The sequence below is a fragment of the Protopterus annectens genome, chromosome 7.part0 (genome assembly GCF_019279795.1).
Source record: "Protopterus annectens isolate FY-2018-M chromosome 7.part0, PAN1.0, whole genome shotgun sequence".
NCBI classification, from domain to species: domain Eukaryota; kingdom Metazoa; phylum Chordata; order Ceratodontiformes; family Protopteridae; genus Protopterus; species Protopterus annectens.
In genome coordinates, this window is record NC_056739.1 from 1042196662 (window position 1) to 1042214216 (window position 17555).

The window sequence follows — 17555 nt, forward strand, 5'->3', positions numbered from 1 at the left end:
CTGGATTCCTCGGTGCTGACTCTTCCTACACCATGGACCCAGTACTCTCCATCTTTGGATCCATTTTCAGGACAAGCCTTTAGCTCCTTTTTGGACCAACCTGACTCCCCCTCAGGAGTGTCGGTAAGGTCCACCAGGAGTCTTTCTGAATTGGATGTAATGCGCCTGTTCAATCAGCTGCTGACAGCCAGAGGGATTACAGATTTTCCTAAAACCCATCCCATTCTGGATTTTGGGTCCATTGCCTCCTTGACTCCCATGTATTCTCCTCCCTTGGACCCTTCAGTTTCGAAGCCCATAGTTCTGACATCTTCGAGGGGAATCCTCTCCTTGGTGCCAACAGTAACCTTCTCTGAGGCTCCAAGGCCCCTTTGAGTTTTGGTTCCTTCGGAACCATCCCTTCCTCAATTTCATGCTTGGGGGGTGGAACCCCTGGCTCCAGGTATGGTTCCAGTTGTTTTATTAGTTCCATCTTCAGATCTGGGGGTGATTATGGTTCCAGTTGTTTCATCGATTCCATCTTTGGATCTGGGGGTGACACCCGCCCCGGTTTTGCTTGAGGCTCCATCCCCGGGAGTGGGCCGCATGGAGCGGGGTGTGACCCCAGTTCCGAGATTCTCTTCCTTGGTTCCGGGCTCCCATTTTTCTTCGGGCGGGCCTGCCTTTCGGGCGATGGAGAGGGTGCTTGCTTCGGGAAGTGCTCCTCCTATGTCGGACTTTCCCCTCCTCCTTCTGAGCTGCAGCTATCACAGGCCACCTCCCCAGGACACCAAGAGCGCAAGCCTCAGGAAACACCTGTATAGGGTAACCTCCTTTCTGAGTCTTCTTCAGACGCTCCCACTGAAGAACCACCTCAGAAATGGACATGTAAGAGGAAGCACATGGACTCCCTGGAGGAGTCCCTCACTGAGGATACGGACTACAATGATGGGAAAGGGTCCCCAGACTCCCCACGGTCACCCCCTGATGATGTCTCCTTTGAAGACATCCTGGAAATTTTGAGGCAAAGGGGTGACTGGAACCCCTCCAACCCTTCCTTGGAGGAATCCGTATTCCTGCAGGCCTTCCGCTCTCGGCCCTCTACTTCTTGGGTGACCCCCCCCTGCCGATGAGTTAGTCCAGCTCATCGTGCAGCAGGCGTGGAAGAACCCTGATACCATTGAGGCCATTCCCCGGAGACCTGACGAGATACTTTCCCCTCCAGAGGAACACCCCCATTGGTCTAGAGGCTTACCAGTAGACGCTGTGGTGGTGGTGGCTGCCACAAAAAAGGACCTTGCGGAGAAAAGTCCTACTGTCCATCCACCCAACAGAGAGTCCCGGGCAGTGGACAGATTAGGGAAGTGAGTTTTTGCTTCAGCAACCTTTGCTGTCAGGTCTCTGAATTATTTGGCACATTTTATGAGGCTCCAAAGAGATCTCATCTCTGAACTCTCTGGAACCCTTGTGGGTCAAGCTTCTGATGGAGCATGCAATAAAATTGCTTCTCAGCTTGCTACCCTAGAGTTGATCTCCAACTCTTCCATGAGATTGCTGTCCCACACAACCGAAGGGGCAGCTAGAGCTGTGGGTGCAGGTGTAGTTATGAGACGCCACGCCTGGATGCACATTTGTGACCTCGCAGATGCCTTCAAGTCTTCCTTCTTGAACACCCCTATCGAACTGTCCACTTTGTTCAATTCTAAACTGAAGGACACATTAGCCAGGTGCGAGCAGGATGGAAAAACCTTGTCTGCCATTGGCCTACGTTTTTCCAAACCTCAGCCCTCTTTCTCCAGAAACCAGAGGAGTGGAAAGATATGGCACAAAAAAATCTCAGGGCCCTTTCTGTAGTGCACGTGGTGAGGATTCCCCCAGAGGCAGAGGGGGTTCCAATGGAAGATGCCCCTTTAGGGACAGAGGGGGTCCCTGAAATCAGGACTACAGGGGTTCTTTCTCCAGACAACCTTATCAGCACTCCTAAAGCACTTCCCAATTGCTTTCCTGTGGAAGCAGTCAGGGCTCATTTTTCTCTGCACCAAGCTGCCTGGCACTGTATTACAAACGATCAGTGGGTGCAGAGAATAATTTCCAGAGGTTATTACATCCCTCTAGTCTCATACTGAAGACCTCCAAAATGCCTTCCCAACGTTCCACCCAGTCAAATGGAAGAAGCAGCTTCAGAAATAAAAAGGCTGTGTCAAAAATGAGTCATCCAACAAGTCCCCCCAGACCAGTGCGGATCCGGTTTCTATTCAAGATTCTTTTTGGTGGCAAAAAAGACTGGGGACTGGAGACCCATTTTGGATCTCAGCCAACTAAACAAATCAGTAGTTCAGACCATATTCTGCATGGTCACGATACAATCCATTCTCCCATTTGTCCGGGAGGGTGTGTGGATGTGCTCGATAGATCTCCAGGATGCGTATTACCACATCAAAGTGGACAAGCGCTCCAGGTGTCTCCTTCGCTTCTGGCTGGGAGCCAATCATTACCAATTCAGAGCCCTGCCATTTGGTCTCTCGACAGCCCCCAGTGTTCACGAAATGCCTAGCAGTGGTAACAGCTCATCTGAGACTACAGAGATTCCAAGTGTTTCCATATCTAGACGATTGGCTCTTCTCCGCTCCCATCAAGCACCTACTGGTCATGGCCCTCCGCTACACTCTGGCACTTTCTAGGAATCACCATACACTGGGAAAAATCCAACCTTCATCCTACCCAACAAATGGAATTTATAGGAGCAGTATTCAGTACTCAAACAAGCCAAGTCTCTCTCCCTCCTCACAGACTTCAGAGATTAAGATTGCAAGTACAAGTGATACTCTGTCAAAGGAAGGTGTCTGCAAGGGAAGTTCTACAGGCTCTGGGGTCTATGGCGGCAGCCATCCTAATTGTTCCCCTGGCAAGATTGCATATGAGACTATTACAATGGCTTCTTTTGTCCCAGTGGAGATCTAATCTCCATCCTCTAAACTCACAGATCCTCATCACCAATTCCTGCAAAAAAGATCTCCTCTGGTGGATGAGAACAGATGAAAACCTTTGGTGCCACCCCTTCCAGCCTCCCCAACCCAATGCCATGGTGACCACGGATGCTTCCCTGATAGGGTGGGGGGGCCACTTCCAGGGAAAGACATTCCAAGGCACGTGGTCCAGCTTGGAGGTCAACTTGCATATCAACGTCCTGGAATTAAGAGCAGTGCTGTTAGCGTTGCAGGCACTTCATTCGCTCCTTCCATCGGGAACAATTGCAATCCAGTCGAACAATATGTCTGTCGTCTGGTACATAAACAAACAGGGAGGGACCAAATCCTACCCCCTATGTCATGAGGCCGTAAGAATTTGGCATTGGGCGATAGCTTCCAACCTCTTTCTTATTGCAATGCATATCCCAGGGAGCTCCAACGTGATTGCAGACAGGCTGAGCAGATGCATCTTCCATCCACACGAGTGGTCTCTCAAGCCGAACGTGACGGCAGAAATCTTCAGCCATTGGGGCCAGCCTTGCTGTGATCTTTTTACTTCCCCTTCAAACAAAAAATGTAGCAGCTACTTTGCCCTCTTTCCCCCAGACAGGGAATCACAGAGAGATGCTTTGACTCATGATTGGCCCACGGGTCTCCTCTATGCTTATCCTCTGATACCTTTGATACCCCTATTTCTAAAGAAAGCAATCCGGCTGAGATGCAAAGTAATCTTCATTGCCCCTTTCTGGCCTCAACAAGTGTGGTTTCCCTTCCTCCGACCTCACCTATTTCAACCTCCTTGGATCCTGGACACTCGTCAGGACCTGATATCTCAACCACAAGGGCTGACTCCCCCAAATCTGTCCACTCTCAAGCTGACAGCTTGGTTTCTCCACTTCCGTTAGTCACCAGGCAGGAAACCCTCTCCTCACCTGTTCGCGATATTATTCTGGTCTCCCATAAACCATCCACCAGAAAACTCTGCAGAGACAAGTGGAAAAGGTTCACTATCTGGTCTAATAATCACATGCTAGACCCTTTTTCAACTCCTACAGCTACTGTACTCCAGTATCTTTCTGAGTTGTTTGACAATGGGGCATCAGCTTCTACTATTCAAGTACATTTAACAGTTATTTCCAATTTCCACAACGGTTCGGATGGTGTCCCTCTTATCTTCCACTCGACTTTGCAAGACTTTTCTCAAGGGAGTTTTCCATAGCAGACCTCCTATCATGCAACCTGTAGAGACATGGAATCTCTCTCGGGTTCTACAGTCACTCTCTCTCTACCCCCTACCCCTTTGAGCCTGCTGCGACATGTGATCAAAAATTCCTGTCATGGAAATCTTTGTTTTTGGTAGTGGTCACATCAGCCAGACGGATATCTGAGTTACAACCCTTATGCATCAAGAGCCTGTATCTAATCTTCCATAAGGACAGAGTGTCCCTTTGTACTAACCCATCCTTTCTCCCAAAGTGGTTTCCAACTTCTCTATTAACCAGTCCATTGAGCTCCCTGCATTTTTCACAAATTATTCCAACAAGGGAGAATACTGCCTGCATTCATTGGACGTACATAGACAACTACATTTCTATTTGAACAGGACTAAGTCCTCCCACAAGTCGGACCAGCTTTTCATTTCTTTTTCTGGCCCAAGAATGGGATGTGCTCTATCAAAAGTTACTTTATCAAAATGGCTCAGAGATTGCATTACCTTTTCATACTCCCTTGCGAATGAATCTAAACCTGTTCAAATCAAAGCTCATTCAAGTAGGGCCATCGCATCTTTGGTTGCCTTTCACTCCAGGGTTTCCATGGATGACATTTGTACAGCAGCCATTTGGGCTCAACCCCATACTTTCATCAAGCATTACAAATTGGATTTGGTCTCCAAGGGAAGAGCAGCCTTCAGCTCAATGGTTCTCAGGAATGTTCTTCCATAAGGGCCACCCAGGTTCTCCAAGTAGCTTGGGATTCTGTCCCATCAGTGATGAATAGAAAGAAGATTAACAACTTTAGATAAAGAAGTTATGTCTTACCATAACGTTCAATCTAGAGTTGTTGATCTTCTTTTAGTCATCACACCTCCCACCATCCCCCACCAAAGGCTCCTGGTGGATCTTCTGGGTCCTTGTGGTGTTTCAGGGTTTCTGCACAGAAATGGCCTCTGTTCTCTGTTTTCTTCTATATGTTGCATGCAAACTCGATCTGAGGTAACTGGGAGAAAGGCATTGTGGGTAGCAGCTTAGCGCAAGAGTTTTTGGTGTACGTGAGCTTGGTATTAGGCTGACTCAGTTCCGAAGGCTCGGAACCGAACCCATCAGCGATGACTGGAAGAAGATCAACAACTCAGATGGAACATTATGGTAAGACATAACTTTTTTTCTTTTAACACCATCCTCCGTGGCTGCTGATGAGCTCTCAACTGACTACTTAGAAATGGCTGTGATGCTACAGCTTTCCCAGTCTCCATCCTGATAAATAAGTCCATATCTGAAATATATGTCTCTTTAAGCTGCAAAAAATCCTGTATTATACCATTACACAAAGGAGGCACATCTGCAAAATTAAATAACTATAGACCAGTTGCAATCTTCCTGTGTCAAAAATTCTGGAGAAGTACATACATAGACAACTTATGCAGTACCTCAACTTATATAACCTTCTCTCCAAAACTCTATATTGTTTTAGATTTTACCAAAGTATAACAGCTGCTCTCCTAAATGTTATCATTGCTACCAACCAGCACAAGAATAATAGCAAACTAGTATCAACACTTTTCTTAAGTTTATTTATGGCATTTCACTCCTTATCCCATAAATAGCTTCTGTATAAGCTCTCTTCTACAGGTTCCTCTCTCACTCCTCCCTTTCTTGGTTCCTCAGCTACCTCTATGACAGGTATCAAGCAGTTAAATGGCAAGAGAACCTTTCATCCTTTCAACCAGTTACCACTGGAGTCTCAAAAGATTCTATACTAGGTCCCATTCTTTTCAGCATTTTCAAAAAAAATCTGCATACCTCCAACCATCATGGTAGTATATAGTTCAGTGCACCAATCATTGCATACTTATATGCATAGCCCCATCCATAGCCAAACTCCAGAAATCACCCCAAATTTTTCCTTCACAGTTGAATCTTGGCTAAAAAAAAATTCTAACTTTTTTCTTAATTCTAAAAAAACAAAACTGATACTCTTCATGCTTAAACAATAACTCAACCAAAAACAAATTTCAGTATAACTTCATCCATCATCCATCCATCCTCAACCCCTTTTCCCATTTTGCAAATGGGGTCAGGGTGTCACTTCCACAGTGACAACCATCCTGAGCCAAGGTTTACACCGCCGGGTGGCTAGCCTTGCCATGGTAGTTCATTCGCACCACTCACTCACACACTCACTGTCACCTCTAGCCAATTTAGACTATTGCATGTCTTTGGAATGTGGGAGGAAACCGGAGCACCTGGAGGAAACCCACATGACCGCAGGGAGGACATGCAGACTCCTAACAGAAGGCACCCGAGCCGAGAATCAAATACTTTGCAAATCATTAAAAAGACACCAGAAACCTGGCTCTATCTGAAGGGCCAAACAGTACCTTACTGGCTTTGCATGGAAAACATCAATCTCAGCCTACTTACTTCCATCACTCCTATATGCTTCCCCTATCCTCACAAACTTAAATGCCACACATAAAGCTAAACTTTCCTCCTGCTATTGCAGAGCAGCTAAATTTGCTGCCAACTTTACATATAGATCATATCAGTGTGAGGCCCTAAAATAAAATGGTATGAACTACCCAACTATCTAACTTACACACACCTAATCACAAAATATAATCTTATTCAGTGTTCATTATTTGATCAGTGCTGCAGGCCTAGTGGATGGCCCACCTGTTGTAGAAGGAAGTAGTAGTTCACAGAAACCACAAAACACTTACAGGCCAAACAAGGGTCATAAATATGACAGAGTGGACTGCTGAGGATAAGAAAGATATTATGTATTTTTACTGTTATACAAGAAGCCCAGAATTTCCAGATAGAAGATATTCAAAAAGATTAAGAGAGAAATTAGAGGAAAGAAATATACCTGCACAAGAAAAACTGTCAAAAACTTCAAATGCAGATCTGTGTTCATTAGTACAACAAATCCATGAAAAACATTATATAGACAGAGAAACTTTGAGCTGTTTGGATAAAGAAGCATCAGAGGAAGTGCAAAAATATAAAGTCCAAACTAGAGATTTTTGAAAGGTATGATAAAAGAAACAGGGATGTGGGAAAGAAAAAGGGTTCTGATATGGTGCAGCATTTATGCAAAGGAGAAAGTCAAACTAATCATTACAAAAATAAAGCAGCTACAAGGATATTTGAAAAGAAATACAGGCAAAGGCACTTAGCTAGAGAAAATTTCACAATACAAAAAGTAAGATCACAAAGGGGGAACATAGAACGGAAGATTATTAAAGCAGAAGTTAAACAAATAGATGCTGAAGTTATAGAGTACCTGCGAAATAAAGGATATAGTGTAGAAAGTCTAACACAGATTACGTCACAGCATGAAAGAACAGTTAGTCCCAAAGTAAGGAGAAACAGGTGGAGCGGGCAACATCTGAAGAAAAAACATGGACGTGAGAAAGAAAAAGAGATATAATATGGTGCAATATTTATGGAAATGTGAAAGCAAAACCAGTACAAAAAAGAAACACTGAATACATTTGAAAAGAAATATAGGCAAAGGCATCCAGATATGAAACATTTCACAATACCAAAAATAAGAAAACAAAGGAGGAAAGTAGAAAAGAGAATTAGTAATGGAGAAGTTAAAGAACTAGAAGCTGAAGTTATGGATTACTTGAGAAGTGAAGGTTTTAGTGTAGAAAGTCTAACTCTGGTAATGTCACAGCATGATGGAACAATGACACAGTTTATGTTGTAGAGTGATAGGTCAGTAAGTTCCCATATGAAAGAACAAAGGATGACACAGGATGCAGCTGAAGAGAATACGTCACAGGAATATGTTCCAGAACTTTCTGTAGAATGTCCACAGGAAACAAAGAACAAAAAATGTGCCCTCAATTTAGAAGAAAATGATCTAAGGGAAGAGTTGTTTTGATTTAATAGAGATAGCTAGACATATTAACATACATGAAAGAAATAGATTACAGAAAGTCAGTAAGACCAAAAATGTTAGACGTCTGACAGATGAACACAGTAATCAAGACTATTAACTGAAATTCGTGTGATGTAACAGAAGTAAATAGGGTGTATAACTGTGCAGCTAAATTAAACTCTGATAAAGTCTTACCACAAAAACACAGAACAATAAGTTTAAGGAAGGGAAGAAATCAAATGCCATCATGGAAGCATTGGACACAGAAAACTATAAAGCAATTAAGATTCAAAGTGTCTCTGTTAGAAAAGTATAGAAGAAAGAACAGATCATCAAAAATACTTAGAAAGATAGATGTGATAAAAGCAACATGCAGTATCAGAACAGACCAGTATATCTGTTGAACACTGTTGCAAATAATAAACTAAAGATATCAAAACAGACATACAAACCTGAAGATATGCAGATAAATATAATGGGAAAGAACAAAATAAGCAATTATTTAATGACCCAAAAAAGTTTTGTAGATAACTGGGAAACAAAGCAAAGTGAATAGAAATACCACCAAAAAAGAACAAATGGACACATTTTGGAGAAATACATATGAAGACCCTGTGGAAAATAACAAAGATGCTGAGTGGATAGCAGTAGGAAGTTCAAATGTACAGGATATGAAATGGGATGAAGTAATGGCCAAAGAAATTGAAACAAATTTAATAAAAGCTCCTAAATGGAAAACCCCAGGTCCAGATGCAGTACCTAACTTCTGGCTAAAAGTATTAATATCTTTACATGAAGATTGAGCCCTGAGTAAAGCTCACTTATATGCACATTCCAAAAAAACACCAACCTGGTTAGCAACAGGAAAATGATACTTCTCCTTAAGAGTGAACCTGCAAGCAATTCTAAAAACTGTAGACAAATAATTTGCTTTCCACTGGAATTAATGCTGACAGAGTTTATAGTTATTTAGAAGAAAACTCAATAATTACAGTAGAACAAAAGGGTTAACAAAAGAAAGTCATATGGAAGAAAGGATTATTTGTTGTTAAATAAAGTCATAGTAGAAAATTGTAAAAAAGGGGAAGAATCTAAATATGGCATGGATACATTATAAAAAAATTTGTCAGCATCCCACATTCATGGATTCTAACAGACGTATAAGAAGCACACTACATTGATCATTACAGTGAAAAAACAGTGGCAAACTGCTTTGCAGCTAAGCCATGTTAAAGGACAAATTATTATCCCAAGGATAAAAATTAAAATGGGGATATTTCAGGGCAACTCTTTTGTCACCACTGCTCTTTTGTCTTGCCCTTACCCCATCAACTGTCTACTTAACAGATAAGGTCATTGTTACATTTTGGCTCCCAGAAAACAACCAAAGTGTAAAGACCTCATCTTCTGTTTGTGGATGATTTAAAACTGTATTGTTCTTTACATTAGGAGCTCAAAGCACAACTGCAAGTGATTAAAGCTTTCTCAGATGATATAAAAACGTAATTTGGGCTTGATTAATGTGCACAAGTAGGAAAGCTGCCACTAAGATGATTTCCCTACTTAGTTTAGCAGAAGCATAGGATCATAGGAAGTTGCTAGGCTAATGGCCCTAGGGCCATTACAAGCCTAGCCAAGTTTATTACTCTTATTTCCATGATCAGCACCTATTGCCCCTGCCCAAGGGGGACACAGGTGGAACCCTCAGGGTGAATTTACGGTCACCCACCAACCATCCAGATTGCATTTGTAGAGGGCCAAACGGGTACTCTGACATGAAGTGGGAGTCTGTTCCAAAGGTGTGGTAACCTCTGGGAGACAAATCTGTCCCTCCAGCAAATTTTATTAATGTCACATACCAGGTTAAGGTCTTTAGAGCGAGTAACCTGTGTATAATTTGACTTACGGATATGCAACGTTTCCAATAAAGCAAGGTCAGAGATCACCGCTGAGTAGTCTGTATGAAACAGAATATAGTGAATGATTTCAGATGATCCCCATAGGACAGATGCTGAAGACCTTAAATTTTCCTTGTGATGAATTGTTGTGGTTTCTCCAACTGCTGCAGGTGCTTGGAAAAGTACATACCAAAAGGGATGTTGTACTCAATTACTGCCCTGATGAGAGAAGAGTACAGGGTGGTTATAACTTCTTTTTTTTCTGGAGGCAATGCCCTTACTTATGAGATAAACAGTATAAAATACCCTTCTTACCACTGTGGAGACATGGTGGTGAAAGATAAGGGTGCTGTCAACCTGTGTTCCCAGGTCTCTCGCCACTGAGTGCATATTTAAGGTGTTGCTATTAATGTGGTAATTAGCAGGAACATCGTTTTTACCGAAAGGAATGATAATACATTTTTTTGCACTGAATTTAAGGCCATGACTTTGGCACCGATCATTTGTTTTGTGTGAGACCCTCTTGTAGGATGTTGACATCATTTGGAGATTCTATGAGTGCCATCAGCAAACTTTGTCAGCCACATACCTTTAGATGTGATAGTGTTCAATCTCGCCGTTTGTTCTTACGCATGGGTTCGGAGCCGATCCTCGGCTCCGTGCCGGCCTCTTGCAAGCTCTGCATCGAGAAGAAGCTCGAGACAATCTAATACCCACAATCCCCCTCTGCCTTTACCTCAGATCTAGTTTGCCGCTGCTGCATTCGCATCGTTGGGAGCTAGCTCGAGAGTCTAAAAAGCTAAGATATAACTTTTTGTTATATTTTATTAGATTTTCTAATTCTGTTTGATGTTTCAGTATTATACTGTATGATTGTGCTGTGGTCTGGTTGATTTCTTGGTACCGTTAAGTAGTTTTATCGGTTAGATTTTTTTCGGGGCCTACAACCCTTCATAAGTTTAATACTATTTGACTTTATACCGGATTTGACAATTTTTTATCGGATTTGACAAACTTTCACGGATTTGACTGCATTACTGGACTTGTCTTTTACTCCTATAATGTCTGATAAGGTGAAGTCAGGTTTCAAGCGTTGTCAGTGTGGCCAGAAAATGTCAGTGACTGACAACCATAGTTCCTGCGTCTACTGCCTTGGCCCTCTCCACTTGCAAGAGGACTGTTCCATCTGTCACTCTTTTAGTGGGAGGGTCATGACAGATAGGCGAGGAAACTAATGGACAGAGGTCTATTGAAACCTTCTTTTCAGGAGGCTCTGGATGCTTCTGACCAGGCATCAAAGTCCTCTAAGGAATCGAAGACGTCGGAGCCCAAGTCATCGGCTCCGAGCTCTTCAGCAAAGGTTAGATCACCGGTTCCACAGACTTGGGGCCGAGTGTTCAACTGGTATCGGTTCCTGAGCCTCGAGTCTTGGAACCGGTGATGGAGCTCCCTCCTTCGACCTTATTGAGGTTGGCTCCGTCTTCGGTTCCTTCGACCCGTTCTTCCTCCAAACTTTCTGATATCGATGTGGATCGCGTGGTGCAGAAGTTATTGGAGCATTCGGCCCTGTCCAAACTTATTTCGGTTTCCACCCAGTTGGTGTCGAAACTTGAAGGCCTCCCGGTATCTCCATCCATTCCTCCTCCGAGACCGATTCAGTCTTTGGAGCCGGAAGAGGCTGATCTACTGATTGTGGAGCCCTCGGTCCAGAACCGTCCTTTCTCGGTCTGTTCCTCTCACCTCGACTCCGTCGGACCCGATACCGAGTCTCGAGCCGACGGTCTGTCCTTGGTTCCGGGCCGAGAGTCGAACCGACGTTCGGTTCCGACTCTCCCCTCGGGCCTCGGCGGATCGATTCGGCTCCGTCCTCGGGTCGATGCCTTCGTGCCCGTGTCGGGATTCTTCCCATTTCTTCGGAACCGGGAGACTCTTCGATGCGGGACCCGGGAGCGTTCGACCTGATGAGGAAGGTGTTGTCTACCCAGACAACCACATCAGTGGAAGCAACCTCTCCTCCCCATAAAGGGCCGTTATCCTCATCTGCACCCATGGCCACATCCAAGCGTCGGGCACCAGTGTCTCAGCCACCCCTGGAGGGTGCCCCCTCTTCCTCCGAGGCTTCTTCGGATGCTCCCCACGAAGAAGTCCCTAGGAAAAGATTGTGTAAGAGGAGACACTTGGATTCTCCACAGGAATCCTTAACATCTGATACTGACTTAGATGAGTCAGAGGGGTCCCCTAAGTCACCTTCGGAAGATGTCTCTTTTTCGGACATATTGGAGATCCTGAAACAGAGAGGTGACTGGCAGTCCCTTCCCCCTTCTGAGGATGAGTCAGTTCTGCTGAAGGCATTTGGTGCTCGCCCTTCTTCCTCCTGGGTCACTCCGCCCTTCGACGAACTAATGGAACTAATTGCTCGAAGGGCGTGGGAGGCTCCTGACACAGTGGAACCAGTTCCAAGGAAACCTAATAAATACATCACGGCACCTCAGGACAAGTCCTACCTAACAAAAGGAGTTCCGGTAGACGCTATGGTGGTGGCAGCAGCCACGAAAAAGGAGATGTCGGAGTCTTCATCTGTCCATCCTCCTAATAAAGATTCTAGGATGATGGATAGATACGGGAAGCGCATTTTTAGTTCAGCGGCTTTTTCCATGCGATCCCTGAACTATTTGACCCATTTTACACGTCTACAGAGGGATCTAGTCAAAGAGTTGGGAGATACCCTCCAGGGTACTACGGATGCAGCTGTCTCAGAGAAAGTGACAGCGCAACTTAATACCCTTACATCGATTGTTAACTCGTCCATGAGGCTGATTTCCTACGCAGCCGAAGGTTCGAGTAGGGCAGCAGCTTCAGTGATTGCTCTTCGCAGACAATCCTGGATGCGCTTATGCTCCTTTGCGGAAGCCTTCAAGTCTTCCTTTACTAACGCCCCTTTTGACGGTGCCACTCTTTTTGGCCCCAAAGTAAAGGAGACCCTTACCCGGTGTGAACAGGAGGGAAAGACTCTGTCTGCTGTCGGAGTCCGTTTTTCCACCCCAACCAGACCGTACCCCAAAGGGCAACGTGGTGGAAAAATGTGGTTTCGAAAACCCCAAGGATCTTTCCCAGGCACACAGGGAGACGCCTCTAGAGGCAGAGGAGGGGGTAGAGGTGGAAGACGCCGCCCTGGCGGCAGAGGGGGTCCGCAACATCAAGGTGACAGGGAGACACTCCCTGGTAAACCTTTCCAGCACTCCTGAGAGGAGGCCCGACTGTCCTGCTCTGGAGGCAGTCGGGTCGCTAGCTTTATACCCTCAGGCCTGGCAAAATTTAACTACAGACAAGTGGGTAAAAGCGTGGTTACCAGAGGTTACAACATACCCTTTCTATCTCATCCCATCCCAAAGAAAAGACTCCCAGATGTACCGCCCGTCATAGAGCCAGCAGCCATAGAAATTTCAAAGCTGCTAGAAAAAGAGTCATCCAACCAGTCCCAGCGGACCAGCAAGGATTCGGGACTTACTCAAGGTTCTTTTAGTTCCAAAGAAAACAGGGGACTGGAGGCCCATTCTGGACCTAAGCTACCTCAATACCTTCGTCAGGAAAGAAAAGTTCCGAATGGTCACGCTTCAATCGATCCTTCCATTCTTACAGAAGGACGACTGGATGTGCTCAATAGATCTAGAAGATGCATACTACCACATCAAAATGGCCAGGGCATCCAGAGATCATCTGCGCTTCCGGCTGGCGCCAGTCACTTTCAATTTCGAGCCCTGCCCTTTGGTCTGACCTCAGCCCCCAGGGTCTTCACCAAATGCATGGCAGTGGTAGCGTCTCACTTGAGACGCCAAGGATTCCAGGTGTTTCCGTATCTGGACGACTGGCTCCTTTCTGCCACCACCCAGCCAACTATTACAGGCCAGAGACTTTGCTCTTCAACTGTGTGTTCACCTAGGGATTTCCGTAAACTTCGGAAAATCCTTACTTCAGCCATCACAAAATATCTTGTTCATAGGAGCAGAATTAAACACACGTCAGTTGATTCTGAGGCTTCCCCCAGAAAGGATATTATCACTTCAGACTCATATACGTCTTCTTCTCTTATCAAGGAAATCTCCTGCAAAACTGGTACTGAAGGTGTTGGGCCTCATGTCAGCCTCCCTTATTGCAATACCCTTGGGAAGGCTGCACATGAGAGTCCTACAATGGCTGCTGTTTGCACAATGGTCATTTCAACAACTACCTCTAACACACGAGATTCTTATAACAAAGACATGCAAAACAGATCTAAACTGGTGGCTTCAAACGTGCAACCTTTCCAAGGGGAGACCGTTTATGCTACCCACGCCCACAGTTACGGTGACCACGGATGCTTCCCTGATAGGGTGGGGGGGCATCTTTCAGGGACAGACAGTCCAAGGCGAATGGACCAATTTGGAGTACAATCTGCACATCAATGTTCTAGAGTTGAGGGCAGTGTTTCTAGCGTTGCAACACTTTGCTCCCCTTCTTCCTCTGGGAACTATTGCAGTTCAGACGGACAACATGTCTGTAGTCTGGTACATAAACAAGCAAGGGGGAACCAAATCCTATCAGCTATGCAGAGAGGCCATGAGAATCTGGCAGTGGGCGGAGTCCACGGGTCACTTTCTAATAGCAACGCACATCCCGGGGTCATCAAACGTCATAGCCGACAGACTCAGCAGAGCAATTCTGTTACCGCACGAGTGGTCCCTAAAACAGTCAGTAGCGGAAAGGATTTTTCGCAAGTGGGGCCAGCCTTCCTGCGATCTGTTTGCGTCTCCAATGAATGCCAAATGCAGGAGCTACTTTGCCCTATTACCCCCTCCAGGGGAAGTCCCCAGGGACGCACTGGTTCACGATTGGCCCCCGGGACTCCTGTACGCATTTCCTCCATTTCCTCTGATATCAAAGTTTCTCCAGAAAGCCAGGAACCTACACAGGACAATAATCCTCATTGCCCCATTCTGGTCTCGTCAAATTTGGTTTCCCTTCCTGAAGATACACTGCATTCGGGGACCCTGGATTCTGGACCCGGAGCCAGATCTATTGACTCACTCGTCAGGGGTTCCCCATCCCGCGCTCCTGTCCCTCCATCTAGCAGCTTGGCTGCTCCAATTCCCAACTTAGCCAGGTCTGATCTTTTGTCACCAGCAGTCCAGGATATATTGGTGGCTTCCCATAAAGCTTCCACTACTAAAACATATTCTAGCAAATGGAAGCGATTTGTATTCTGGGCGAATACACACCAAGTGGATCCTTTTATAGCCCCTTTGAATAAGATATTAGAGTTTTTAACGGACTTATTCCATCAGGGTGCTTCTCCTGCTACACTAAGAGTTCAATTGGCTGCCATTTCAAATTTCCATGTGGAAGAATGTGGAGCTCCTGTTATGGCTCACAGACTTTGTAAAGCCTTTTTAAAAGGGGTTTTTCATATTAGACCACCGGTCAGATCTCCTACGTCACCTTGGAGTCTAAACTTGTTGTTATCTAAATTAATGTTGCCCCCCTTTGAACCTGCCTCTTCTTGCCCATTAAAATTTTTGTCCTGGAAGACTCTCTTTTTGGTAGCCATTACTTCCGCTAGGCGAGTATCTGAACTTCAGGCTCTTTCCATCAAGCACCCTTATTTGATCTTTCACTCTGACAGAGTTTCTCTTCGAACCAATTCATCCTTCCTCCCTAAAGTGTGTTCTATTAACAATATTAATCAGTCCATTGAATTACCCACTTTCTTCAAAAACCACTCCAACAAAATGGAGTATATGTTACACAAATTAGATGTTCACAGACAGCTAAGATTCTACTTGGATAGAACAAAAGATCACAGAAAAACTGATCAACTCTTTGTGGCTTTTGCTGATAGCAGGAAAGGACTTGCAGTTACCAAAAGAACTCTTTCTAAATGGTTAACGGATTGTATAATCTATGTCTACAATTCTTCAAATCAAACTCTTTTGCACAAACCCAAAGGACATTCCACAAGGTCAGTGTCTACATCTTTGGCTCATGCAGCCCGCCTACCACTGGACGCTATTTGCGGCTGCTACTTGGTCTAAGCCACATACATTCATTTCTCATTATAAGGTAGACAAGGTTTCTAGGGACAGGGCAACCTTTGGTTCCACTGTGCTCAAGAACGTCCTTCCGTGAGTTCCTCAGGAACAAGGAGCTAGGGACGCTACCCATGTGTAAGAACAAACGGCGAGATTGAACACTATCACATATAGAAGTTATGTCCTTACCATAACGTTCCATGTGGTGTGTTCATCTCCCCTTTGTTCTTACGATCCCACCCTCCCCTTAGGAAGAACGTTCTTTTGATGCCTGGCCAGGAGCATTCTGCTGCTGTTGCAATATTGTGTACATAGTTGGCATATATATTTATATATATGTCTATTTGGCTTATATATATAGTTATGTATAGATTCTTTCTGTGTATATGTGATGTAAGCATGAATGTGCTCTCTCTGTAGATTGGTTTGCTTGCAAACTAGATCTGAGGTAAAGGCAGAGGGGGATTGTGGGTATTAGATTGTCTCGAGCTTCTTCTCGATGCAGAGCTTGCAAGAGCCCCGCACGGAGCCGAGGATCGGCTCCGAACCCATGTGTAAGAACAAAGGCGAGATGAACACTCCACATGGAACGTTATGGTAAGGACATAACTTCTATTTTTTGCTTGTACTTTGGAGAAATAGATTCCAAATAGTAGAGGTCCCAGGACTGATCCCTGTGGAACTCCACTGGTTACAGGTCTGCTGTTGGAGGTGGATTCCCCCATTTTGACTATATGAGTTCTATCAGTGAGCCAGTTAACCACCCATCTAACGATATACATATCAGTGTCAAGCAGGAATGGAGATCAAAACAGAAGCAGACAAAAATCTGTCAGGAACTGAATGTGCCAAAAAGCAAAAGAAAGAATATAACGAGAAGGATCAGTTGAGAAGGCAAGAAATGTGGAAAAGGCAAAAATATAGTTGCAGGTACAGAAGACCTCTAGAGCAACCTCATGTTGATCAGAATATGATGCAGGATTGGTTAAGGAGAAGTGAATTTAAAAAAGAAGATGAAAGGTTTATATATGCAGCTCAGGAGAGTGGACTACATAAATACTGGTTTACACAATCTACTGGACACTTAGGAAAAAACAGACAAATGCATGTTCTGTAAAACATAACTGGAAACAGTTGCACATCTTGTTGTTGGGTGTGATACACTAATGGCAGAGAACCTGTATACTGAAAGGCATAATAATGTGGCAAGATTTGCATTGCACATTCACATTACAATACTGAAGTAGCTAAGGAGCATTGGAAATGCGAGCCACAAAGGATTATAGAGAATGATGAAGTTTATATCACTTGGGATCACCCATTACCAATAGCTCAGAAAACAGGTGCGTGAAAACCAGATATAGTAGTCCATGAAAGGAAGACAAAAGTAGCATTGATCATTGAAATTGCTACACCCATTGATTACAGTGTCTTATGTACAGGGAGGCACAAAGTCATAACATACCAGAATTTGCAGGTAGAAACAAGGGCAATGTGGAAGAAGAACACCCAGACAGTTCCAATAGTAGTAG

General features: G+C 44.6%; 1 protein-coding gene across 2 annotated transcripts in view; it reads left to right on the forward strand.

The window, feature by feature from the left end:
• The window catches only part of LOC122806838 (protein FAM227B-like), a 705369-nt gene that overhangs the window by 524670 nt on the left and 163144 nt on the right, over positions 1-17555 (forward strand). The window lies entirely within an intron of this gene.